At 47.4% G+C, this 25,265-nt stretch overlaps 1 long non-coding RNA gene across 1 annotated transcript; it reads left to right on the top strand.

Moving 5' to 3' along the window:
* The first annotated feature begins 245 nt into the window (after positions 1 to 245).
* On the top strand, positions 246 to 23,304 carry LOC146209747 (uncharacterized). Its single transcript, XR_014703469.1, has 3 exons — positions 246 to 399; positions 461 to 558; positions 23,101 to 23,304. It is a non-coding gene; the product is annotated as an uncharacterized LOC146209747 (long non-coding RNA).
* Positions 23,305 to 25,265: the final 1,961 nt, after the last annotated feature.

Below are 25,265 nucleotides of genomic sequence, written 5' to 3'. Positions count from 1 at the left end.
AATCGGGCAGCCTGGTAGCTTTTGACACAGACGATACGTTCTTTCTAGCATTGTTAGACAGACGACTGTTTGCGACGCAGCGGCGCCAGCCTTCGCCGTGGCAGCATACACATTCTTCATTCCGACTCCTGAGCAGCGTCAACTTGCGGTGTCATATGAAACCATGCGGACAGCGCTTCTGCGCTCGCACGACTGGCGCCGGCGCGCTCTCTCCGCGCATCCCTCTTCTAGCAGCGCAGGTGCACGCCTCGCGGGTCGTCTACTGCAGCTCCGTTCGGCGTTCGCACTCGGAGAATAAACAGTAGAACCAGGACATGCCTCGTCCCGTCTCGTGGAACACTTTGCAGCTCAGTGCGAGTACCACTGACCCTTTATTTTAAGATATATATTCGTAACGGAGTGGGTTTTTTGGAGCCTTTGTTGCTTTATTTGCCTCCCATGTTGCTACACTTCCCTGCAGGAGGAAAGACTCGGGCTTACTAGGACGGACCTTTGCGTACGAATTTCCTCTTTGGCTGCTTCGGTTGACGCTGCATGAAAGGTTGTGCTGGACGACCGGTATGGTATCCATTTTTATACAGTGTGGCGTATTAACTGGAAATTAATCATCTTGTCAGTCACTAGCACCTGATAATTAGGAATGTGATTATCTGTTGTTTATGTAAGAGTAAGAAAAGCTTTTGCTTTAACTCTATTCCACGAAACAGAAAATATGCATTTTTCATGAATTCCGATTTCAGCACACTGACTTGGACAAGCTATTTTGTAGCAGTGGAAAATTTTATTGCTCATGAACAGTTTGCCCAAGCTGTACTTAAAAAACAATTATGCATAATATTGTCTATTATTTTTGTCTTCGCTTGCATATGTTTGTACGAAAGGAAGATGGTGACATGCAAGCTGCTCGAGCATACATCGGCAAGGGCTGCTGAAAGATGCTGTCCTTATAGGGACCGGGCGGCGTATTGACAAACCATATCCCGTAGGAGCACTCGAGCAGACGACGCTCTGACGCGCAAGCACGTGACACAACGTCACTTCCGTGAGTAGCAACGACGCTGTTTTTCCCTAGCGCCTTGTGACGAGACTACTCATGGTTTCAGTTTCGTTTCATGCAGGGCTCGCATTTACGTTCTTTTCCCGCTGGTGTTTGTCAAAGGTACTCATGTTTCGGTGTCGTTTTCGCGCAGCGCCCGTATTTTCGCACGGCTGTCGGCTGAAGTTCAGGTAAAAATAACGCGAATCGCCGTCGGCTAAAAGTTCGGTCACGCGATCACGTTAATTTCGGTCCAGTGACCACTGCGCGGGCTTTTTGCTCTGGTGTTCTGTAAACGTCGGTCGGTTACCGGTCACGTGTTACGTAAATTTCAGTCCAGTGGTCACTTGCGCGGCTGTTCTTGTTCTGGTATTTTCTGGAATCGTCGCTCGGCTCGGCTACACCCCGAAGTTTGCACTTCTCCCCATCCGCATAGCTCCACGCATTTCGTCCGGTGCTTCTGGGTTGTACGCACGTGCACTTGGCTCATCCGTTGCGCGCTGCGCTAACCAGGGTGATTTTGTGCTTGGCGAACTTGTGTGTCAATTGCGGATAACTAGAGATGATGGACGAGCTCCTGCAGAGCCACTCGAGCTCGTAAAAGATGAGCTCGCGTCAAAAGGGCTCGGATCAGTGTATCGCGCGAACCTGACAAACGAGGCAGCCGTCAACGAATGGCTGGAAGCCTACAGCGTCGAAACCAACAAGTCTTGGATTGTGCAAAAGGTTCAAAAGGATGGAGAAAGATACGTACTTTGCCGATCAGCCAGTATTGCTCATAGCAGTATATTTCAATCATTGTCAAATAATTTATACTCGGCTAGTGCTATATGTGGGTTGAATTTCAGTCAATTTAACAAAAAGTGGAGCTACATTTCTCGCTTATACACTGGAGTCGAAAGTACACGAGCGCAATATATTAGGCGATAGTTTCCATGCAGACCAATGCAGTTAGCTGGCAAGCGCGAGAGAAGAGGCTTTTGAAGGAAGTCATCACCTCGAAGCTAAATGACTAATTGTAGAAATGATGACACAAAGTGCTAGTCACATGCCGTCAATCTGATAACTTTCCCTTGTAAACGTTCGTAAAATCAGTTTACAGAAAAAAAAATCTTAGCCAAAGAACTTATACTGAGTGAACATCTAGTGAATATCTGCCGCAAATGTTAATAATATATCATTATAGTATACATTATAATGTCCACGTTGAAGAGAGTAGAAAGTGGACATGTACCCAATACCCACATATGCCCACACATCTCTTGATGAGATATTAAATGATATTCTGTAGATATGTAGCCAACATCTTTTTAGGGATCAGAGCAATTGCTGAAAAGTGCCAAAGAAGATAATTGTTTATCCAAGGTAAAAATTTCCTACTGGTTTCTTGCGGGGATCCTACTAGTTCCAGTAGTACTGGTTTATAAACGCATTCCCCATAGCCACTGGAATCGGTAGCGGCTGGGTCTCCCTGCAGAAGGTCGGTTGGGTGCATTGGTTCTGGTGGGCCTGTTGACCTATGAAAATCTTGGTGCAGCAGCTGCCTAGGACCGCACTATCAAAATGAAGACAAGGGCAAAGGTTTCATAAGTATGAATCATACTTTATTATTTTCCATGTCTACAAAAGTTCTGCAATCTGCGTGGACACTTTTGTCTTGCTGTGTGGTACTGCTGCAGGTGTTCCAGCTTCAATCAGATGTTGCAATGAAGTTAGCTGCACAGCAAGATTTTTTTCAGAAAAACATACAGCACCACACTACTTTAATTTGAATATCAACAATTTGGAAAGCAGCCATTCAAGAACAATGCATTTGGATTACGTTTGTGTACTTGCATCGCCAAGGGCTTAGATTACTTCCAACCAAAGCCATCATCTCAGCTTTTAGACATTAGTTGATGGCATGGTACCCTGCCAATTTAACAGTCAAACCATTCCATATGTGACACACCACAAATTGTTAGTGTTGTGCTTCGCATGCTATACAGCTGCTTACAGTGCGATCAATCATGTTTCTGTCTAGTTTGAGCTTTTTCAGAATCAGTGCGTGGCGAGCCTGTGTATGCATTTGGACCAGAATATGAGAGTGAAAGTGTGTGCAATGACAACTGGTGAATGTGGAGAATATGCACTTCATGTGTTATATGTAGACTATGCGAGACAAGTGCAATCCACTGTGCGCGTGGTCTTCTCTATAACTCGAACCAATTCACTGCACTACAACATTGTCATCAACCATTTGTATCCTCATTCTCCTTTTATTTCCCTTTTCTCCCTTCTCTAGTGTGGAGCAGCACGCTAGGGTCATATTGCTGCTGGCTGAACTCTCCACCTTTCTTTTCGTTGAATTATTTTCATCGCTATCTTGCTTATTCATTGTGCTTTGGGCCTCCTTGCAAACACAAATGTGGCTATTTGCAATTCAAAGTAGGTTCTTTGATGGCTGCATGGCTGCCCAGTGTCATTTGTAGAACTGAAGTCACATCTGCCACTTTTTCCTGCCGAAAAGTTGAAGGCATTTGCAGTAAAACAAACTGCTTCTGCATAAATGGTTTACAATGTATTGCTTGCCGTGCATTTACTAAACAGCAAAGGCATTCTTTTACCTAAATTTAGAAGTGTATTTTAGTTTTGTTTAGTATAGTGTCCCAAATTGACTTAGGCTTTGCAGGATTCTGTAGTGTAGGTCTCCGGCTCATTTTTGACCAATGATTTTTTTTTAACATGCACTGACATCACACAGTAAATGGGTGCCTTACATTTTTCTCTATCAAAACATGGTCACTATGGCTGGGATCGAACTCAGGTCCCTCAAATTTAAATGCCTAAAACTGGTTGTTTCATACTCTCTCCTAGACGACTTTCATCGGGGTAGCCTTGTAGTACCTAATTTACTATAGCCACAAGTCCTTGTAGTACCTAATTTACTATAAACACACTTGTGGCACATGATGATGACATTAACAAGCGTTTCTTTGAAATGTTGGATTGCTAGCTGACCAGTGTGCAAACCATAAGGGAGTGATGTCAAAATACTGTGGTTCTCCCCTCTTCAAGTGTTGCTATAATTTGTGAGCTTAATCCTTTAATTTTGTAGCAATGATTCCTTCTTCAAAAAGATTGGTAGGCATAATGGTGCATGTACAACATGTCACCTAATTCAGAAGCTTTTGAAGCGGCTGTAAGATAGTTTTTGAGATGTATACAAGGAATAAACAGTTGTTGTGAAAACCAGCACTTAATAATTATTTGACTCAATATTGAACTGCACCATTCTGCGTAAGCATGTTATGGGGTGCCCACAACTTCAAAAATAAACACTGTTGTTTCTTCTTGCCATGACACTTGAGCAGAATACCAATCACATACATAAAGAGTTACAAAAAACAAATTACACAGCATGCTATGCCACTGCCTCTGCTTAACAGGTGCAGTTAAGTTAGCTATTGCGCTCAACAAATGCCTATTCAACACAGTGCTCTCAAACAAGCGTGAGTACTTTAAGAGGGTGGAAATTCTGGCTGGTTGGTGCATGATCTGTGGCTAAAAACAGCGCTAACACGAGACGAAGCAGACGAAACAGCGTCGTGTCCCCTCTGCTTCGTCTCGTGTCAGCGCTGTTTTTAGCCACAGAAGCGTGAGTACTTGGTTATCGAGTTCACCTAATATCCCACTACTTTCAGAATCAATAGTTTGACGTCGCCAGATTATGCATGGGCTTCAGAAAAGGGCGGTTGCCGCTATGACCAGGGCGCCGTAATCATGCGTGCGTTCACAAAACGAGAGCATGTTTTCATTTCAAGGATTATTACCGCTAATTTCAGAAAACTGGCTTCGCTGTTCCAGCATGTTGCCATATGAAACATTTCCGTATTTAAATGCCGGAAACTGGAAAAAGAAAGAAAAAAAAAACAATCCTGAGTGAAAACAGCTGCTCACAAGGTAGCATAAAATGAGAGACGGCCTTTGAGATGTAATTTAGCATCGATAGTAGTCTGCATTAGCCCTTGGGTAGGCCAGTAGCTTTAGCATCCTTAGCGAAGACCCCCGAGCAGCGATGCAGCATCACAGCAAATGTTGCACAAATACACCACGTAACCAAGTTTTTTTTTTATCTCTTTTTTCCCCCCCTTTTTACCCCCCATATTCCAGCGGTACTTATCTAAATATTGCAGTGCTACTAACCAAGGCACTTTCAACGATCAGTGGCTCCAAGGCATAAGGCGAGCTCCAACGGCGCTGCGCAGCTTTCTTGGAATCGACACACTTGCACATCCAGCACCAGCACAGTCGGCATCCAGCATGTTTAGGCAGCAAAAGTTCAGCAGTCGTGGCTTCACAAAATCGCTTGCTGTCAGAGTCAAACACCAGACTTCGAGATGACGGCCAAGACACTTGTTTCGAACTGCAAACATCACAGTATCCAGCATCCAAATGGCACGGCTTGGGCCACTGCATTTATAAAGCCTCAAAACTGCGGCCGCAGCACCCCATAAGCCACAGGCACTACCACTAAGCCATGGTAGAAGGATACGCGTTTGTCTGGTTAACCAACGCCCCAATGCCAGCGTCGGCGAAGCAACGGCGCGAGCGTGTGCGCCGCCATCTTCCTTTGGCATAAAAAAAATAAAAACAAGCAAAAAACAACTTAAAGGAAGTGACGTCGTGTCACGTGCTTGTGCGTCAGAGCGTCGTCTGCTCGAGTGCTCCTACGGGATATGGTTTGTCAATACGCGACCGGGCGCCTGTTGTATGGCGTCACCGTCGCCTTGGCAGAAAAGCGCCGCCCGCGGCGGAGTGCCGAGGCAGCTGAGCGGTGCAGTCGTTTCCGTTCTGAGTGGCGTACTAGAGCATTTCTCTACCCGTCGTTTTGCAGTGCGGCTTTGAGCTACTTTGAGTAATCGCAAGGAGTATTTTTCTACCAGAAAATCTAGAAAAAGGAAAGGGCCTTCCTCACCAGGGCGTGCATGCGTGTTTTTTTTTTTTTTATGTGTGTTTGTGAAAGCGCTCGGTGCATGTTACTTCTGTTATAACTCGAAAACTCCGCGCGAGCGATTTCACCATGCGCTAGAAACGCCTTCGTTAGGTGCTTGGAGACGACTTCGGAAACGGGTTCTGCGCCTGCACTGCGCGTTCGTCTCATTTGTGTTCTTGTTGAAACCCGCCTGAAGATCAAACACCGCCGAGCCGTGTAGTGTAGTTGTAATGCTCAGCGTTCATGTAAAATGAAAAAGATGCTGCACCTGTCTTTTTTTGGTAATAGGCTCGAATGATTCAGAATAGTGTTATAGCAGATGACATTCCGCCTTCAAGCTTCCAACGAAAGCTGGAAAGGGAGAAACAAACAAGAGAGGCAAAAGTAGGATTATCTTTATGTTAGGAAAAGCAAACAAACATACTTCCAGGACTTCCTGCAAAATTACGCTACAATAGGTCGCTGAACCTGGCCTTATACTATCAAACGTAATCCTAATATAAGCGAAATGAGTAATAGCATTTAAGCATCATTTTTACATATACGACAATGCTCTGATTGAACAGGCCGGATCCCCAGGTGGTCGAAATTACTCCGTAGCCCTCCACTATGGCTCCTCTTTCTCTCTTTCCACTTTCATTCCCACCTTCTTCCCTTCCCTTACGGCGCGGTTCGGGTGTGACAGTTATTGCGCCTTTCCCTTCCTGTGAACCAATTTAACTTTAACTTTGAACAGGTCGGAGCTGCTGCAGATGACTTAGAAAATGTTATGCTATAAATACGTTTCTATCGACATGCTGCGGAGGTCGCGAAAAGAAAAAGATTTCTCTGCAATGAGCGGCCCTATTTTTTCGCGCACCTGCGAGGAAACAGAGGTCTTGGGAGTATTTGGCTTTTGCTTATTTAGGCGTTCTTCCAGCGCAGGACGTTCAATGCGATTGACCGCAGCTGCTTTGAGCATTTCAAGGCAGTAGTTCAATACTGCCAAGCTGTTAAATACAATCTTAAAAAAATAGGACAGTGTGATGTGTTGTAAGATACGCCAATGACAACTACAAAGACGTTATATTGTTGAAGGAATCCCTATGATGGCTCGTTCGCTAAGGTGTTCTACTTTCTCAGCGTACCACGAACTTTCGGGGTATACCTGACCGCGACACCTGATGAGCGTGAGGGGATACGACCATATAGTTAGTTTTCTATTTGCACATCAAGGATTCCGGATAACTGAAAGCCATTCCTTTTACATACCTTGTCACAGCAGCTTGCCGGACTGCCGCTATACCTGTTTACAGAATTTGCCATATAAGAAATTTCTCAGAGGTAAAACGGTTTTGTCTTACTGCACCATAATCAGGAAATCTCGCATTCACTAAAATGCTAATGAGAAACACTGTATTTAGGCGAGCCAGGAAATAGGCGCTGCTGAGAAAATGCATAAACCTGTGCCAAGTACAACGTGAACGCGAATTAAAAAAAAAAGAAATATTTTCTACTTGAGAAGAAATATGTGCGGAACCTATTAACACTCTAAACGGCAATCTGCGTGCCTTAGAAATTAAAAAAAAAAGCTATGTTCATGCGCATTTCCAATAATTAAAATGTGTATATTTCTCGTTCGGATATGCCACAAATAAATTTTAAGAATATCAAAGCAGAGCTCTCAGAGCATTTTCATTGGTTGACAAACGGAGAGAGGAAAAAGGACAAGATCATGGTAATAGGAATTATTCATGTCTCCTATCTGCTCTTTCTCTTAACAGAAAAAATAATTCTCTATAACTATGTCAGCGAAAGCAGCTGCACAAACATTGCATCTGCCCATCACTGAAGATGGTAACGCGGCGCGAAAGACGATGGTGACTGCCTTTTCCTTTTCCGTGCTGGGGTTTTCTTCTCCACAGGCGGCGAAATGCTAGCGTTGCAATCTACGCGGCCGGGTTCCTTCGATTTCCAATTGTCAATAAAGGGACTAGAGATGAAGGAGCGCGACTTCGTCTCTGGCAGTCTTGTGCCGTCACTCTTAGGGAAGGATTTAAAACATCCGGCACTTTCCGCGACCACACAGTAACCAAATACGTAGATGCGTGCCTCTGTCTTTCAAAGAAGCGTACTTAGGTCACCCGCCTCTCATGCTTGTGTGGAAACCCGTAGAAATGAATCGACTTAAAAGCGTCCTACGAATTCGCGTAGCTGCCAGTGCAGCCAACAACTTACCATGTTTCGCCAGCCTTGTTTGGCCATACTTCGTTTCACCAGACATTTTCAGACAACTAGACAAACGTTCTGTTCTCCTGAGGATATATTCACGTACAGCATCATCTAAACGTTAGGATTTCTAATTTCCACACAAACCAACGACAAACAGCGCGCTCCAATGCGCCGGCTCGGGCCGGCGCATGCCAGCAATGAGCGCTGCGCCGAGAGGCGGCGCCACCCGTTCAGCTGTCCGGTCCCTATAACCGAGAGCAAAAGGCGCATGGCTAGAGATACTGGCTTGGCAGACACCTGAAGCTGCCTTTAACGCGTCGTCTTCCTACAACCCGGGATCTGCCGACACCTTATCAAAGGACCTAACCAGAAGTGAAGTCCTGGTAGTCTGACAGAATTCTGCCTATAGTTTTTCACTATGTACCACATGCGCACCTAATAAATATCCATGAAACGAACAATTCTGGCTTTTTTGTGTGAATGCATGTACACTTTCAGCATGCTGTATATATATTATTAGCTGCGTGCAAAATACCTGTACAAAAACAAACTCAACCCTGTGTTTGGCGCATGATGGCCTTAGCTACCTCTGCGCCGTAACACCCATCAAATAAAATAAATATTCACAAAAAAACATTAAACACTACTGGGATTGCCTGGGTGCCAATTACGCAAAGCCTGTGGACAAGCTTGGGTGGGCGATGTTGGTCAGCCGATGAGCCTAGCTGGATAGCACTTATTAAAAGTCAATGAGTAAGCTTGGTTTTAACCATTGGATAGCCAGTGAGAGTGGCTGAATGTAGGTTCCATAGGAGCCAGTGGGTATGCTTGGGTGGAAGGTATTGGCACGGCCGCTTGATGAAAGCGCACTGGGTGCAGCCTGCTGCGTCGCGCCACCATCAATGGGCAAGAGCATCTTTGGAGAGTTTACAGTTGCGCCAGCTATTTCTGCTGAGTTCGCCACTGTTCGGGGACGCGTCGCCGCCGGGGTCTCCGGCTCTGAGCGCGCGGTTTGCTTCCTTTCTGGACGCGTTCGCCTCGTGTCTGCGTGGCAACCGCGAACTTTTTTGTGTGCGCGGGTGCAAGCACGTTAACGTTGTGTTTGTTTTTTAAGCCGAAAGCTGTTCTAGCTCATGGAGCGAAACTCTGCGCAGAAGCTGTGGCTGTAATCGGACGTGCAAGGACGGAGATTAAAAATGAAAGTGATTGATGGTGATAGGTAATCAATAATAGTTATAAATAGACATTGATATAGGTAATTACTAATGCTAATAACTAATAATGATTAATAATCACTAAAATGATTTGTTATGACCAGTGTATCAAACTATGACATGTAATGGCCGCAATTGGTATAGGTAATGACTAATGCTAATAACTAATAATGATTAATAATGACTAAAATGATTTGTTATGACCAGTGTATCAAACTATGACATGTAATGGCCGCAATTGATTAGAAAAGAGTGCATGTGCTCAGCGATGTGTGGTAATCACTATAATAGCTGGGCATGACTCATCATTACTGCTAATGACTACGAAATGACCAATATGTGAAAGGATGACATGTAATGACCACTGCTGATTCCAAATGAGTAACCTGCTTAGTTATGAGTGGTAGGGGCTTCAATGACTACGCAGGCAGACTCATCATGACTGCGAAACGAACAATATATCAAACGATGACTTGAAATGACAAACTGGGGCAAACAATGAGAGGCAAATGATAGGACAAGGGCTTCCGCCGTCCTCCGCTTACGAGCATCTAAGAGGCTCTCAAATTTTATCTCCTGGGCTCGCTTCAGACAAAGGCAGTAGCGAAGAGTGGAAATGCATTCGCTTCCTTTGAAATGAAATCGGCGCTGAGGTTAAAAAGTCCAGATGCTGAAGCATAATGCCCTATCAGCTGACATTGAATTTGCTACAAAGGACATGAGGTAAGATGGAGTCCAAAGTCAGCTCTGCCCGCACCACTAATGTATCGCTCGGAGGGAAAGTTCCGCAATTCGAAAAATAAATGAATAGGTCAATGAGACAAAAGTTCTTGGTTGAAAGTTATTAAATAAAAGGGGGAGGTGCTACTAAAGCGACCCACAGCCGAGGAAGCGGGCCCGGGGAGACCCCACGTATCTCCCAATAAAGATAGTAATAAAAACTTTCGGCGCATATACATAGCACCTTGATGTAGACCGGCTCTATGAAGCGCGCTTAGTTCGGCCATGCAAAATGCGGGAAGCCATGACGGATAGCCTTCCGGCGTAAATGTTTAAGGTCTCCAACTGCGTCGAAGAATCCAGGTTATCATGTAGGTTTAACCTAATAAACATCTTCATATTTCAAACGTAACATTTGTCAGAATGAGATAGAAAGGTGGATTACATGTCGCATTTTCACAGAGGTTGCTCACAGTAGGACAATATATTTTTATTGAATAGCGCGGTCAGCTTAGAACAGGTTGATATCAATTTGTGTATAAAAGCTGTATGCAGGAATGAGTAAATGGTATAAAAATGACACGGAATTCGCGACATAGTTAATTAAGTGGTTATGCATGAGGCTACCATGGCAGCTGAACAGCTTCGAATTGATCACAGCCGGGTGACATTTTCGTGTGACAAACAACTTGATCCGAATGCAACATCACAGTAAAGCGAGCTCTCCAATCGAGCGGCCTTGACCTTCCATCACGTTGTTTTTCGGGGTACACTCCAGTATACATCGTTGCTGAGTAAGCGCTATGTGCTGACATGGTCACACTAGACATGACAGTATATACTAATTCGTGTCGCCAAATTGTGTGAAGCGGAGCTTTTATATCCTTAAAATAAAAAACTTCTACCACGCCGACGCCTCCCTGAAAGCGCAGCCAGGCGCAGCTCTCCGCGCGCGGCTGTCCCCGAACGGTGGCGCCGCGGCGGTGGCGACGCGAAATAGGCGCCTCCTGCCGGTTTCGGGCGACGTAGCAGGGCGCACCTAGTGCGCTTCCATCGAGCGGCCGTGGTATTGGGCAGCCGTTGCGTGACGCTGCATGCCAAAAAATAACGTAGTCTGCCGTTGGTGGCCATTCTTGGAAAGCAGTTTCGCACGGGTAGCGCCCCAATGAAACACCATTATTGGTCCCAATATTGGGGCCGATTTCCCCCAATATTGGGCTGAAGGCGGTCCATTGACGGCGTGCTACTTGGGAAGGAATGATAAATCACTAATTAATGACTAATCAAATAATAAATAATTGATTGAATAATAATTATTTATGTAAGTAATAATCAATTACCACCTATTTCATTATATAGGTAATTAGGTAATGATCTAATTGACCCATTAATAATTGTAATTAGTGCCAGTTGCGTACAAAATGTTGCGACACTCGAGTTTTCGCCTTCGCCCCGCCAGGGTGCAGCAGTGGTAACGCCCGACTACTGCCCGAAGTTCCCAGGTTCGAACCCGACCACGGCGACTGCGTTTCGATGGAGGCGAAACGAAGAGGCGTTGGTTGGTTGTACAACTTTTAATTCCATCGAATACGGGGAGTCGCGTGCCCGCGGATTAGAGGCTGGCAAGTAGCCCTTAAATTCCCTTGATAATTTGAAAGTAGCGACACTCTCCTCCGCGCCGCGCTTTCCTCCTCGATTCTCCTCGCGCGGCGGCGGCGAGCGCTGCGCACGACACGTTTTTTCCCCTTGACGCCCGCCGGCCGGCCGCAGCAGTGAGTGAAGCGCGAGCTTTTGGGCCAGGTCTGCGCTCCAGGAGTGCACAAAAGTTTTGAAAAATTGCGAGAAAAGCATTGAGAATGCCGAAAGTAAAGTTCATGAATTGATTGGTTTCTTCTTAGAACTGTTTGAATGGGGAATACTGATAAACAAAGCTTTCAGGCGAGTTCTGTGCTACAGACACTTTTTAAGTCTCATGATAAGGTTTTACTTTGTGCACTTAATCTAGTACTGCCTCTGACTTTGTGTTTGTTTTTTTTAGAGCGTGAAATCTGTCACCGCGGTAAAACTTCGGAAAATGATCCAGGCTGGTGTTTTGAACTTCAAGATTAGAGAAGGCTAAAGCAGGACTAAGTCTATTTCGCTACTGTCAAGCTATCTCTGTAAGCATAGTATATGTCACGTGATCAACCATGAGATTGGATTATTGGTAATTGTACATGTGTTTCGATCAATTACTGGGCCAAATTAATTGATATTTAGTAAATTGCAATTAAAATCTAAATTTTAGCTACAACATCGAACCGTATACCGTTGGAAAGCTTAGGCCAAGTGTAATGGCACTGTGCTAGTTAGCGATCCGCGATAATCTGCGTTCATTAGTTAATTTTGTATAAAACCAAATTTTGAGCTGTTCCTTGCTGCTTCGAGGCAAGGAACAGGTTTGCCACGGCAATCTTGATATGATGCTGATGGAGGAATTAAATAATTTTATGAGTACGCGGCCCCTCACTGACTTCGCGTGTGGTTAAAAGACAGCAGGGTACACTGGGAGAAGTGGTGGGCCCTATTGCAGATACACTGAAGTTCTGGGGCAAGCATGCTGTGGTCTCATGCGCTGTGTAAAAGAGCTTGATTTCATTGAACGCAACAATCAAATAAAAAAATTACAAGGTGCACATAGGTCTTCAACGTGCGGAAATGAGAAAGAATATAACTGCCAATTCAATAACTATCGCTACCCTATCTATCACTATATCTACTAATGCCAGAGACCTATCGTAACTGTCACTATCCGCAACGAACACTATCACCTCCCTATCCGGACCTATTACTATAATTTACTATTATTATCCGTAACAGTCACCATCATTACCTATCACTATTCATGACCATCACTATTTAATCTGATGCCGTCCCATGACCCATTGATATACTTCAATATTCATTGACTTACGTTGTCAGTCATATCTCTATTATCTCATAATATCTGACGAGACAACTATACATTGACTTTTAATTCTTATACTTTCTTGTTTTCTCATAAATGGAGGTGGGAAAAGACCAAGCCACAGAAATAACTGACTACTATCAGCGCGAGGTTCATGTCTGTCGAGGAGGCTTCTTTTAATTCAGGACAGGTCGGTGAAAGAAAATTGATGGAACTGCGTTTGGCCTGTTTTTTTTTTTCGAGTTCGTATAATATTGACGGCTCAAACTGGTCTTCAGTGAAATGTAGCTAGAACATAGAGCGATGAGATAATTACTCAGGCTAGGTGAAAAAAAAATCTTCTTGCATACAATTGAAATCAGTAATATGTTACAGTGTTAAGAATTGTTGCTCGCAAAATGTTCCCCTATTTTTACATAATAACTATAATCATTATTGATTGTTTAAGTTTCGTAAATACAGAAAATTGATGCAATGACTCCGGCTGATTTGACATCGATGGGATAACTTTTCTCGCAATAAATGAATACGCGGAATCGCGCTTTTAGAGCTCCAGCATTCAAAGCGAAGGTAACCTGCCAACGCCTAGTAGTCATGGTCAAAGTGAAGCGTGTGTGATCATATGAACACCTCCTGCACATTGGCCGTATCCCTGATAAAACGAACGCATATTGTTTAACCCACGCGTGCATCGAAGCATGTCAAGACACATTCAAGAATTGAAAAAATAAATGCCATACGACCTAACTAGTGCAGATTACCCGCAATACCTCGGGTTTACTTGCCAAAGAGTTTTTCAGGGCCAGCATTCATTGCTCCCGAGTAACCGACGCACACTACAAGTGCAAGCTGGAAAGGCTAGCTCCTCTACAAGCCCGAATTTTGATTTTTAGTGAAGGAGGCCAGGGATCCTAGCATAATCGCGACAAATGCAATCGAGAGACTGTAATTTTCCAGTTATTTCTGACAGCAAAAAGCAGATTATAGCGCCCTGTTTCTGACTGTACAGAAGTCGAAGCGTGTTAAATTATGGAGCCTTGGAGCCTCGCAGAATATTCAGCATGCTGCAGAGGACAACCTTATTTTTATACAATGAACATGCTGCCGCCGCAAAAATATTGAGGAGCAAGCAGGAATAAAAAACGCAGCTTCAGGTGACGCGTTATTACGGGGAGTGAGAAAGGCACCCGACGTCGCAAACAACTCTGTTGTTTCTAGGAATAAACGTCTTTCGACTAATCTTGTGAATCCATTGACTCGTGCGCAAGCCGTCACGCTTGCCTTGAGATATCATGAATACCGCATAACCATCTTCAGGCCGCTTGCTGCAGTTGTACGCGCAACAGCACGGCATACAGCTTGCACGCTGCAATAAAAGCACAGCGCGCAATATTCGCTCGCCGAGACTAGGAGAAAAATGGCGCGAAGGAAAAAGAAAACACAAGGAAAACGCCGGACGCGCGTTCGTTTCTAAGGGCAACGGCAGGGAGACCAATCGTCGCTCAGGAAATCGGGCGGAGAGCCGGCCTTCAGCGAAGGGGCGAGCAAGGGGCGAGGAGGAGGCGAGGAGGTCGCGCGGCGGCGGCAAAGTTCAATCGTTGGCGTAACTTTCAAAGTATCAAGGGGTTTTAGTAGCCCTTGGCTTGTTGCGGCCTCTTCCGCCGGATGGACGGTGCGGTGCTGGATCGCAGGGTCCGCGCTTCGCAGCAGGGTATCCCTAAGGTCTGGTAGCGCGTGAAACGCCCAGGCCGGGTTTATGAACGTATTAATTTGTAGCCGCCTCCACGCGACAGCTTCTCTATTACTTAGTCCCAATTTATAATGGTCGATGATTTCCCCCTAATTTTGCAGACGCTCGTCGTATGCCTAGTGTTCGGGGGGCTCGACGGCTACCCGGAAGTAGAGAGCTCGGGCTAGCTCGTGAGCCGCCTCGTTACCATGGACGGCAGCGTGAGCGGGTGTCCAAATTAACTGAATTTTCCTATTTATCGTTCTTTGGGTGAGGATTTTGGCCGCCTCCGGCGATATCCTCCCCTTCCCAAAATTTGGAATGGCAGTTTTGCTGTCGCTAATTATGAACTTGGCTTCTGTTCCTACGCAAGCTAGCGCTATCGCAACTTCCTCCGCAGTCTGTGTTGCGGCCTCTGATGGCTTGCGCGGATACCTGCGCCCCTCGGCCATCGACTACCGAAGCTACCGCCGCACTTCTGCCACTTGCCGCATCAACATAGACTACTTCTTTTGCTCCCATGTTCTTGAACCGTCGCTCTAGAGCTTCGGCTCGTTTGGCCCTTCTTTCGACATTAAATTCTGGATGCATATTTCTAGGGAAAGGGGGACTACCAAGTCATTCCTGATTTCACTATTAATTGTGACTCTTTTTGAACTCCTCTGTCTGGGTTGAGGCCTACTTTCGCAAGAATTATCCTGCTCGTCTTGGTCTTGCAATGTTGGAAAGTAAATTCAAAAATAAAGCGGAATGAGAAAGAGCCTGCACCAGCTAAGCTATATCAGTCTTAAACCAATTGAAAAAATAAAAAGTGGGCACGGTAACACAACTACATCCTAAGGGCTCAACAAGCACAGAGGGTGGGCTTACCTCGCAGAGCTGGTTTATTTAATTTTTTTAGGATAGTAAACAATAAATATGCCCAAGGACACATACATACATACACATAGCAACATAACACTAACAAGAAAACGCACACACACAGAAAAAAAAGGATAATAATGGTTTATTATGACAAGGGAAACCGAATAACTTGTAAGACGCCGAGAAGTGAAATGGACTGGGAATCTGGAAGGCAAGAAAAGAGGGGAACAGAACAAAGGCAGGAAAAGAGCACAGAGAAAAGGCAACGGAATAAAGTGGACAGAATGTAGAGTAGAGGAAATTTAGGAAGATTTACAATTACGGTAACATGGAAAATTTGCTATGCAAAATACCGATATTTACACTATGTAAAATATGTACAGTATCTACACTATTTACATTGCTATGCAAAACAGCGATAATTACACTATGTACAGTGTATACTGTATCTACACTATTTACAATTTATACAAGGCAAAAATTGACATGATGAATATAAAGTAAAAATAAAGCATAGATTCAAATAAAAATAAAGAATTTACACCATCTGAAAATGGCATGAGGGCGAGCACATGTCGTGCCCACCTCATTTGGCTCGACGAGCCCTCAGCCAAGGTCAGAATGATGTAAAATGATTGAATTATTTAGTGTAGATTTTTGAAATTTTATCTTGTGTAATTTGGGAGTGTTGAACTTATAAAGTTAACCAATCTTATTAAACACGCACAATTCTTGTTACTGTTTAGCCAAATTCTCCATATTATGTGATTGTGTTCTGGTGGTGCAGGTGGGATGAGGTGTTGTCTGTATTGTAGTGTTAATGGACATGTGGTGAGATAACGAATGACTGTACCCTCTTGGGCACCGCATGGACAGTGTGATGAGGATGAAAGGCCGAAACGATGAAGATAATGGGGGAATCGGCCATGACCTGTGATGAGTCGTGTAATTGATTTCGCAGGTGGAAACGAGATGGGGAGATTATTCGCATCAGGAATGAAATTGAAAATTCCCGTGCCCTCGTTGTTTTCTCTCCACCAATTGGCCCATCTCGCGGAAACAACTCGACGGAATTCTGCACGGACCACTGCTTTAGAAGCTAGAGCCAATCTGGTCTGGCCCGATCTGTGTGCTCGCGACGCAACTATATCCGCGAGTTCATTGCCAAGCACTCCTGCATGTGCAGAGACATGAAATAGTCTCATCGGCCTTCGTATGATAAGTGATTTAAGCAACTGTTTAATTTCGTGAATATTGGTGTTTGAAGTTTTAGGTGCAGCTAGAGTTGCAAGGATCGACAGAGAGTCTGTGTACACGTGCACAGCCGTCGATCCCTGCAAACTCTGTACATAGCGGAGGGCTTCCTCAAACGCTATTTGCTCTACGCCACATGCACCAGTTGCTCCTTCAACTCTGAAGCGGCCTACAGATGTTATTCGGCCCGCTGGTGACAATATGACATAGGCCGCTCCGGCTGAGACAGAGGTGTATGCGCCGTCCGTGTAGACATGGTAGACGGGTGACCACGCCTCGGCCTCCGCGCCGTCCCTGTCCAGACGAACATGCGCAAACGAAATAACCTCAGCCGGGTGCACGAGCGAATCATCAAAAGGCGCCTCCACTTCGGATGTGCGATGAGGTCGTCTAAAATTGACGTCCAATCTCTGCATGAACAGCGCAAACTCTGCATTGAACCTGTCAAGATCCAATGCGAGCGGCGGCGCATGCATTAGAATTTGGAGCGCCCTTGTGCTCGTTGTTGAATATGCTCCCGTTAACGCCAATAACGGGGCACGCTGCACAGAAAGCAGCCGAGCACGCATACCTGAATGGGCAGTTTCAGTCCAACAGACATGGGACGCATATGCGAGCGACGGGAGAACGACCTGTCGGTATAATACTCTTCTGTGCTGCGGTGCCGGTGTGCCGCTAAGGCGCATGAAAACACTGAGGCGCGCAGCAAGCAGCTCGGATTTCTCCTTGAGAAGGTCACCATGGGGTATGAAGGAGAGAGTCCTTTCGAAGACGACACCTAGTATCCTGACGGAGGGCTTGAATTGCAAGCGCACTCCGCCGAGGCGTACCACAGGTAATGTGCGCCCCATTCCACCCCTTGGGGGAGAAATAAGGACGCACACCGTCTTCTCCCTTGAAATGTTCACTCTCGCCTTCTCCGCCCATGTTGCCACTCTTCCGAGTGCGTTCTCTGCCAATTCCGTCAGTGCTTTGCGGCCATATGCAGGCACAAGGATGACGACGTCATCCGCATACGCCTGCACCCTCTGGCATCGGCAAGTCGAGTAAACCGCGCACCACTATATTCCAAAGCAGCGGCGACAACGGAGAACCCTGCGGGCTGCCTAAGGTGGGACGCGCGACCGCGTCTCCCGCATGGGAGCGGAAAACCACCTCTCGGTCGGATAGAAATGACCGGAGCAGTGCGCAGAGATTTCTCGGGAACCCCCAGTCACCGAGAGAACTCAGGACCAAAGGGTGCCACACGCTGTCGAACGCGCCGCAGAAATCGATGGAGATAAGCAGTGCGTGTAGGCCGCTATTCTGCATGTCTCTTAATTTAGTTACGAGCGCGTGTAGAGCCTGAACAGCTCCGCGCTGTCGCGTAAAGCCGAATTGGTGAGGATGGAGCAAATTTGTTCGCGATAGAAAGTGGTATAGACGACCATACAGTAAACTCTCGAGCACTTTGCCGAGTGCCGAATTCATTACAATTGGCCTATAAGAAGTGAAGATCTCCGGAGGCCGACCTGGCTTTGGCAGGAATATAATGCGTTCCTTCCGCCAAGCCATTAGAAAATGACCCAGTTTCAGAGACACATTAAAAATAAAGAGGTAGAAATTTGGATGACGCCCCCAGAGTTCGCGTACAACGCGCGGTGTTATGCCGTCCAACCCAGACGCCGTTCCCAACCTGACTCGGGACACCGCCATTTCAACCTCGCCAGGTGTGAATGGGACGACGTCCGGTCCACCTAGGGACGGGCAAGCAGCCTTGACACGCATCGCCCTGTGGGCGTCGCTATCATTTTGGGGTGAATCCGACGCAACCTGACTATCTAACAGCGTCTGTGCTGTTTCCAGCACAGAAGATGTCATTGAGCCGTCCGGTTTCTCGATAGAAGGTAAAACGATGGGTGCTGATTGTATTTTGAAAGCAATTTTATACGGTAGCCCGAATATGCCTGATTTGATTGATTGCCTGGCCAATTCTCTTAGGTACGAATTACGGGCTTCCGATACCTGGGAACGAAACTTTGCCAATTCGGTGTAATAAATTTCACCGTAAAATTTGCGAATTTGGATTTCCGATTATCTTTGATAGCGCCTTCTCATAGCGCGCACCCTAGAACGCTCGATAGTCAGACCGGTCGTCCACCATTCATTCGAATTGTTAATCTGAAATCGGGAAGTCGGACGAGTTGTTGTTAAATTTCTTTTCCTAAAATGATCGAATAAGAATTGAAATTTAGTAATTATTAAATCCAATGCCACCTGAGAATTCAAATTTGCTCGAACAACGGCATCCATGAAGTGGGATGTAGAAAGTGCATTTAGTAACCGTGTTCTGCCTCTATATGTTAATCTGCGTTGTTTAGCGTGTGTTGGTTGGCCAAACCGAATTTCAAAGTGTTTGTGTTCAGATAGTGTTCTGGTGTCTGTTACTGTCCATGTGTATCCTGCCCTGACAAGTGTGGGTGAAGCTAATGTTAGGTCTAACCAACTGTCAGTATAACTTGTTGAGTATGTTGGAAGGGATTGAGGGTCGTTCAAAATGACCAGGCCGGAGCTCATTGCGAAACCGAGGAACTCCCCTCCTCTGGCATCGCACAGCTCCGGACCCCAGGCGGTATGCTTGGCGTTGAAGTCGCCTGCCAATACCGCCGGAATCCCCTCCATTGAGATGAGTGTGTGTCGTATAGTGTCGAGTGTTGAAGTGCATATGCTGGTGCATATGCTGATGTTATTGTAAATGATGCCGTTGTTTGTGAGCATTTGATTGATGTAACATTTGATGAGGTGAACAATGAAAAGATGTCGTAGCGTGTTGTTGTAACAATTATTGCGGTTCTTGGGTTGGATGGCGCCTTGAAAATTAACCAATCTGATGGAATCCCCGATATGTCGCTTCGCCTCGTGTACGGATCTGAAATTAATGCAAAATCTATGTCGGCCTCTTTTAGCCTATCTATTAATGCAGGTGTAGCGTTTTTGTAGTGGTCTAAATTGACCTGAATAATTGAGAAAGAAATTTGTGGATTCATTTTAAAATTTTAAAGCCGAATAAGAATTTGAAAAGGGTGTTAATTATTGGTTGATGGAAAAATGTAATTGTAAAAGAGGCGAGAGAAAACGAGGGGAAACGACACAATCCGGATGACAAGCCGCATATCCAATAGTGAAAATTAATCTAAAAAATGAAAATAGTGATCTTTGGAATTTTTGATAAAGGCGCCATCTCTGTGCGTGGTTAAGGTGGTTTGGGGGCGAGAGGGAAGGCCGGGTGCAATGTAGGGTTTCGAGGAGAGCTGTAATTGATTTTAAGAAAGGAGAGAAAGAAAAATGGAAATCGGAGGGCACTCCTTTGCCCAAAGTGAGAAGGAAATTGTGTGTGAAGGTATTGGAAATGGATGGTATAAACCAGCTCTCCTCTAGAAAACGGGGACAGAGTGAATAAATGTTTTTTTCCGTTGCGTGTTGCAGCAACGGCGATGAAAGTAGAGAAAATCAGGAAACTCGGCCTCCCTCTCGCCCTCGTTCAAACTATGTGCCTTAAGTATCGGCATAATCTGTCCTTTGCCGCATCCTAGCTACTCTCTCCTGCAGTATAGGGCAGGATTTATCTCCTGTCCTGTGCGGCTGGCATTGTCTTCCGGCACGGTGGCAGACCGCGCGCGCGACCGCAGCGTCCGATGCGGCTAGAGTGCACGCCGCCGCCATGTGGTTTCCTGCACATTTTGTGCAGCACGCACGCGACTCGTCCGAAGCCGCCCGACAATTTCTCCGCGATTGTCCGTATTGGGCGCAGAATGTGCACATGGGAACGTGGAGGTCCTCGGCCACCTGCGCCGAGGACCGCCCAATAGTGACTCGTCCCTTTTGTATTATTCTGCGGAACGCGTCGGGCGGCACCGAAACGATGTGCGTCTTCGTGCCGTCCCTGGCACGAAAATTGTATCGGCGCGTGCAGGTCGCAGGGTCAAGTCCGAATTTTTCGATATCATGTTGGTTATTAAATTTTCGTCCGCAACGTCGGGATCTACACCCCAGATTCGTACGTGTGGTCGACGTTTTTCGGGGATGCGTATGTTCATCGCGTTATTTGTTACCGCGCTGTTTCGTATGGCTGTGCGCAGGTTTTCGATCGTTTGGCGGTCTTTCGCGACTATCGTAACGCCGGTCTGTGTTGTTCTTACAGTTACGGGCCCGATGCCCGCGTCCTCGGGATTAATATTTGATTTAATTGTCTGAACGACCTGAGTTGGTGTGGTCGCCTCTGGCGACGTCGCAGTTATGAAGGCCATGTGGCCCGCCACTTGCCCATTTGTCGATGTTGGCGCCGTCGCAAGTGGTGGTGTCTGCGCTGACCGTGGCGATGTTCCGACAATTTGGGCGAATGTCGGTTGGGCCGCTGGCGTCGCCAACCGCAGGCGGCACAAAGGCCCGTAGCCGGACCTCCGCCGTCGCCGCCCTCTAGCGCAGTTCGGCACTCTCCCGCCGCTCCGCCGCCTACATGCCGCGGAGAACTTCGCAGCGGCCTCGGGCATCTGATGCCAGCGCATGATAATCCGCGCAGGCAATCACGACGTCCGCGAATACCTGCGTGATATATTTCGGGCTTGGACCCCGACCTTGTGTTCAGGAGCGCTCATAAAATTTATGAGACGCTCCTGAATTGATTTGATGCGATCGAGCCGCGGGAGGGGCTCGATGAGTCTTTGTGGCCGGAGCGACCCTCCACAGGAGGCGAGCCCTCCCTGGCGTCCGTCTCGCCCGCCGCCACGAGCCCGGGCACATCCGCACCGGAGTCCGACGCCCGCGATCCTCCGGCCGGGGAAGCACCGGGCCCAGCAAGCGGGCTGTCGTGTTGGCCACCGCCAAGTGCGGCCGCATCAACGGCGGGGTACGCGGGGAATGAAGGCTGCGCCGGATCAGTTCCCGCGTCAGGAATCGCCAAGATAGCGGCGTGGGCGCCGACCGGGGAAGCCCCGGGCTCAGCGGGCGGACCGGGAGGTTGGTCTGCCGCGGTGGAAACTTGCGGTGGGGAATCACTGGCCGACCGCAATTGGGGCTCTTGAAGTGCCACAATGGCCGCATCGCCGCCATCCGAAAATGGCGACAGCGGCGTTCGGGCCGCGGTCCCGGGCGAACAGCGGCCGGAGCCGGAATCCGGCGACAGCGGGTGAGCCCCGGTGGCACCCGCGCCAGAGGTAGTCACCCGGCCCTCGCTCGGCAAAGCACCAGGCCGCGATGTTGTGGCCGCAGATTGGTGTGGCGCCCCGGAGGGCGACGCAGGTCGCGATGACTTTGTGGTCGGCATGGGAGCGGTCGCGGGGGACCGCCTACCCGGCCACCACACAGGGCAGGGCTGTGTCGAGGAGCCACGCTAGGCCCAGCGAGGCCAGGCAAGCGCAAGTCCCAAGCCCGCGAAAAGCGGGCGAAGGGACGAAGCCGACCTGCGTAGGTCGCGGGCGAGGTCGGAGAGCTTGCGCTGCGCGATGGAGGATAGGAACCTACCGGGTAGTAGACCGGCAGGTGTCCGCAGTGTATGGGCGGCCGATGCAAGGCCACCGTCACAGCCGAGACACAAAGTCCAGTTCCGCAAAAAGCGGGCAAAAATACCGCCCGCGGGTCCGCAGGCCCGCAAGTGGAAGTCGCGACGCCGTCCGCGACCGCAGCAGGAGGGCCCGAGAAGCACCGCAGGTAGGGATAGACTGGACTGTGCTGAAAAAAATTAGGCCTCGCAGCCCGGAGTTAGGCTGCAGGCCGATGGAACACGGACGCGAGCCAAGCTAGCGCGAGCACCGGGAGCGCCGCGAAAACACGTCCGATCTCTTTCGAAGCCGCTTCGAAAGCAATGTTCGTCTCGGTCGTGCACTGCCTCCGCCAATTCTGCCCACGTGTTATGCACCCCGAGTTCGAGCAGTCGTTCGCTCGAGGTACCCATGGGCAGTCCTAGCGCCTTCTTAACGCATCTTCGAATCAAGCGGTCTAACTTCTCTTTTTCGCCTTCCTTGATGTCCAGGTAGGCCGCGGCGTAACTGATTCTGCTTATTACGTATGCCTGGATTAGTTTTAGTAAATTTCTCTCCTTGAGGCCTCTTCCTTTAGTGGCGACGCTCCTCAAGAGCCCGAGGGTTTGCATCGCTAACTTTCTAATTTTTTCAGAACCTCTCCGTTATGGCCGTGGGATTGAATGACCATCCCCAGAATCCTGATCTGATCTACTTTTGGCATCGGCTATCGGCTATTGGCATGGCTATTCTGCTCAGCGATGATCCTGACCGTCAGCACTGGCTGGTGGGGAGGGCCAGCGCAGCAGCAGCAGCCAATGGACTACCGGACTAGGCGGCCCACTCACATGTTCTGAGAATACTGAATAAATAAAGATGTTTTCAATCAATCAATCAATCCCCCCACCTGAATATGAAACTCCCCGCTATTCTTGCAGCCGAGGTACTTTGGGTTATAAACGAACAACTCAGATTTATGCGGGGAGCACGAAAGTCCCCTTTTTGCCGCGTAATCGACAATGATGTCAGTCGCTGCCTGCAGGCCTTCTTCCTTACTCGCATCGCCCCCATGGTTAATCCAGAGGTTAATATCGTCCGCATACATGCTAAAATTTAGCCCCTTCATTTGGTTAAGTTTACCCGGAAGGCCTCTCATTGCCACGTTGAATAGGAAAGGCGGGAGCACTGAGCCCTGCGGTGTGCCTTTGCTTCTTAACTCTATCGTAGGAGATTCTAAATTTTGAAATATCATGCAGGCTTTTCTGCCCGATAAGAAGTCTTTTATGTAGTTGTACGTTCTCTCCCTACTCCGAGCACTTCGAGCCCTTCGAGGATAGCCTCGTGCCTGACATTGTCGAAGGCCTTGGTGAGGTCTAGGCCCAGGATCCCTTTTACGTCTCTCGACCGCGAGTGTATGATATAATGCTTTAGTCGGTGCATTACGTCCTGCGTGCACAAGTGTGGTCGGAAACCGACCATTTCGTGCGGCCGCAGGTTGTTTTTCTCCATGAAGCACGTTAATCTCGTCTGTATTACGTGCTCCAGCAGCTTCTCTACGCATGAGGTTAGGAAAATCGGTCTCAAATTTTCCAATTGCGGGGGTTTTCTCGGTTTGGTTATTAGTATTATGTTTGCCGTTTTCCACTGATCTGGCAACTTGCTCGTTTCCCAAACTTTTCCAATGAATTCCATTAGAAGACTAATAGAGTCATCGTCCAGATTCCTTAGCATTTTATTGATAATCCCATCGGGGCCCGGGGCTAATTTAGTTTTTAGTCTTACAATTTCCGCCCTTACCTCTGCCTCCGTGATGGGGGCGTAAAGCACCTCATTGGGTGTGCCACCGTAGCTTGGGTGTGCCACCGTAGCTCGGGAGTGGGGAGCGCTGGTTGTCTGCAACATACGTTTTTACTAACTTATTCATAAACGCCTAATCGTCTCCTTCAAAGACGTGTCTGACTTTTGCCAATCTTATTCCCGATTGCGTTTTTGAATTTGTTGGGTCCAGCAGATGCCGGAGCATGCCCCACGTTTTGGAGAGATTCATGCCTCCCTCCATTTCGTCGCATCTGCTGAGCCAGTTTTGTTCGCACAATTTGATCGCGTAGCTTTCAATTTTCTTGTTATGCCTCGCGATTCGTCTTCCAAATTCTTGTTCCACTTTTGTTTCTTCGGCCTGCGTTCCATGCATTTAGCGTCCCACATGTGGAGCAGTCGGCTATCTGCTATAGCGTCGTTTCCAACCAGCGTCTTTGACGCCTCACCAACGTGGCGTTTGAGTGCCTCCGTCCATTCCTCAATGTTCTCAATCCGTTCTAATTGTGCGGTTGCCCTGATTTCTCTAAATTGATCCCATTCCGTAACGGCCGGTTGGCACGCCCTGTGCGTCTTCACGCCCTCTTTGAGGACCGAAACGACAATGAAATGGTCACTGCCAAAAGTTTGCTCAGAATTTTGCCAGTCTAAACCCTCTAAGTTTTTTTGAAAATGTCAGGTCTGGGGATGTGTCCGCGCATACACTGTTACCCGTCCTCGTTGAATGATCGGAATCCGTATGGAGGGTGAGACCTAGCTTGTGCGTGTCCTCCCATAGCTGCCTACCTTTGGTGTCCATATAGCATAGCCCAATTCTTGATGTCTGGCGTTAAAGTCAGCAACGATCAGCAAGGAATTATTCCCGGCCGCCTTGATGACTTTGCGCATAAGGGCCCTAAATTTAATTTTATTTTGCTTGGGTGAGCTATAAATGTTAAGAAGGAAGACTGGGATCCTTCTTTAGTCCCATTAATATCTCGAGAAATACGTTCTCGGTATCTCTCG

Source organism: Amblyomma maculatum, chromosome 1 (assembly GCF_055883805.1).
Source record: "Amblyomma maculatum isolate TAMU_Amacu chromosome 1, ASM5588380v1, whole genome shotgun sequence".
In the NCBI taxonomy this organism is placed as follows: domain Eukaryota; kingdom Metazoa; phylum Arthropoda; class Arachnida; order Ixodida; family Ixodidae; genus Amblyomma; species Amblyomma maculatum.
This window is presented reverse-complemented; position numbering and strand designations above follow the sequence as displayed.